Source organism: Crocodylus siamensis, chromosome 3, assembly GCF_052110815.1.
Source record: "Crocodylus siamensis isolate JL-2025a chromosome 3, ASM5211081v1, whole genome shotgun sequence".
NCBI classification, from domain to species: domain Eukaryota; kingdom Metazoa; phylum Chordata; order Crocodylia; family Crocodylidae; genus Crocodylus; species Crocodylus siamensis.
In genome coordinates this window covers 78,234,181-78,237,071 of record NC_143397.1, presented here as the reverse complement: position 1 = coordinate 78,237,071, position 2,891 = coordinate 78,234,181, and the positions used below count along the sequence as shown (strand labels likewise).

At 39.4% G+C, this 2,891-nt stretch overlaps 1 pseudogene; it reads right to left on the bottom strand.

Moving 5' to 3' along the window:
• Positions 1–1,456: 1,456 nt before the first annotated feature.
• Positions 1,457–2,401, bottom strand: LOC149868431 (uncharacterized; annotated as a pseudogene).
• Between the last annotated feature and the right edge of the window lie 490 nt (positions 2,402–2,891).

Sequence of the window (2,891 nt, the reverse complement as noted above, 5' to 3'; positions counted from 1 at the left end):
GGGGTCGCTAGAGCATGACTTCCTGATCAGCTGAAGCAGCTAGCTTGAGCCAAGCCTAGTCCACCCACCCTTTGAAGTGAGGTTTGCAGGGGAGGTACAAAGTATCCTGAGATAGAGGGACTGTGAGTTAACTTGAATCTAGAGGGGATCCGAGACAATAGTTCAATAAACTGTTTAACCTAAATCAGTTAAGTCTGATACTATATCCATCCAGGTTTATCTGAAACCAGTTTCAACCATTTTGAAAGTGGTTTATGTGGACAGAGCTTCTGTTGTGTTACAGATCTGAAGGGTTTCTGATCACTTGTACCAGTTTGTGTGTCATTTGTGCCAGTTTGGGGTCATATTAAAAAAAAAGTCATGATTCATTGGCAACCTTAACTCCTGTGTTTACTAACGTTTGAGGGCTTGGGTTTGCAGCCTTAATAATATTTTCCTAATGTACTTTTTAAGTCAAAGCTGTTGCAGTCTCACCTGGCTTGTTCACTCTTCTGTATCTGCCCTTTAATGCCTACTCTGTATTTCTGATGATGTCTGTAATAAACAAAGTCTCTTGACTACACAATAGTGTAACTGTATCTCAGGTTTCATACCTGAGATTTTCTGTAACAGAAGGTATTATTTTATCTATATCCCAGATTGACTATTCACATGTAAAAAGCAAATGCTAAGAGGCAAATAAAAGGTTATATTTTAAGTGTCAAACCTTAAAACAGTTATACGTATCTTTTTGTAGTATAAAAGGAAGTATTCAGAACTCCTGTCTAGCTCCTGCCTTCCTGTCCTTCTTTTAGGAATGTAATTGTCTGTCTCAGCTGCATTCCCAGATCAAACCTCTAGTCAAACTCACTTAGCCATGGGATGCTGACCTTGAGCCAAAGGATTGCTACTTATGTTTTGCTTTAATTTGTTCTCAGTCTATTATCTGGGACAAAAGAATTGAAGGTTTTAGAGAGCGAACCAAGCATGTATGATGATAGATCAGTAAGACATGATAAAGATTAAGGTTAAAATATACTTGTATTATAGCCCGTGTCTTTTAATTTACCAGAATTATTAAAAATAGATTCCTTTGGGGATGAAATGTTCTATGCTTCAGGTCCCAGAATTCTCTTTTCCAGTTTGAGAAAAATCTTTGGTTATCGCAGGACAAGGTTCTTTGGGTGAATCTGATAGCTTTTATTAAACCAACTTAAATAGTTGGGGGAAAAAAATTAGCAAGCTTTCCGGTTTGAAAACCCTTTGTTAAGCTGAGGAAGTCTCTACAGTTGGTGTGCACTCCTCCCGGATGGAATGAATAGGAAAGAAGCTAGAGGCTGGGCTGGTATACATGCAAGATAGGCTGTCAGTGAAGATGTAAACTGAGGAGTCAGTGGGTGAGAGAGAGGCTGGATGGGGGGAAGACGAAAAAGGGGGATGAATGTAGCAGTTAAATAATGGAGAGGTACCTGGGAAGTCAGATGTCAGGCAAGTCATAATGCATCATAAATCCACTGTCTATATTTAGTCCATGACTTCTCCTTTCCAGGAGGTTGATGAAGTGGAGTTCATAGGCTCATCTCTGAGAAGTGTTTTGTAAGTTCCCTTTGAGGATCAGAACTGAGAGATTGGAGAGAGAGTGGTTTTCTTGTGAAAAATGTATCCCCACCAGTAATTGGGTATTCCTGTCATTGATAGATTTCCGATACGTATTCATTCTGGTACACAGTTGTTGTTTGGTCTCTCCTACGTATTTTTCACCAGGGCATTTTGTGCACTGGATGAGATATAGTATATTTCTGGAGGTGTAGCTGTAAGATGCAGGGATGCTGACATCTCTGTTGTGGGGTGTAGTAATAGTGGGGGTGGTGGAGAGGTGTTGGTAGGTTTTGCACTTTTTGTCATGGCATGGGCTGGGTCATGGCATTTGGTGTGTTCTGGGCCTGAGGAAGTTTGCTTCTGGTGATGAGCTTAGCAAGGTTCAGTGCTTGTTTGAAGGCTAGGATGGCTGGTTCTGGGAAGATCTCTTTAAAAACAGGGTCTCTTTCTAGTATGGGTTGCAATTGTGTGAGAATTTTCCATATGGTTTCATGGGACGGGTGATATATTATAACCAGTGGTATGTGATTCGTGTGGGGTTTTTTTCTGTACTGAAGCAATTCTTCTTATGTTAACCAGGTGTCTTTTCCAAATGTGCGATCTACCTTTCTGGAGGAATATCCTTGTTGAGTGAAAGCCTTTTTAAGATTGGCGAGGTGGCAATCCCGGGTGTTCTCCTCAGTGCAAATTCAGTAGTATTTGAGGGCTTAGTTGTATATCACAGCTTTCTTGGTGCATTTAGGGTGATTGCTGGTTCTTTGTGGATGTGTGTGTTGGTCTTGTATAACATGGTCTGTATTTTATCATTCTGGATACTGATCATTGTGTCTAAAAACGAGATGTTGGTCTTGGAATATCGAAGAGATAGTTGGATGGAGGGATGATGATTACTGAATTTCTGATGGAACAATTTGGTTATTGCATGCACATTTAAAAAGAAAGCAAGGAAAAGGGCATGTTTTCATTTTTCTAAACAAATGTTGTTTATGTACATTTCAATACTGATTGCAACCATTTTCTTCCCACTTGCTTTGTTTTATAGGCTTTGAGTGAATTAGTTTATCTCTCCTAACTTTTAGAACATTTTGGATATGAAGAGATGCAAGATTTAGATTTGCAAAGGCCTTCAAATGCTCCTGAACATACCACCCTTTAGAAGCCCAAAATATTGTGACATACCACCTGGAACATGTGTTGTCCCATGATGGAGAATGAACACCAAAATAGAAATCAAGAACAATTGTGCTACTTAAAAGTTTCATAGAACTTTACAAACTTTATTTAGTTAGGCCTCACAACATCTTATTAGTTAT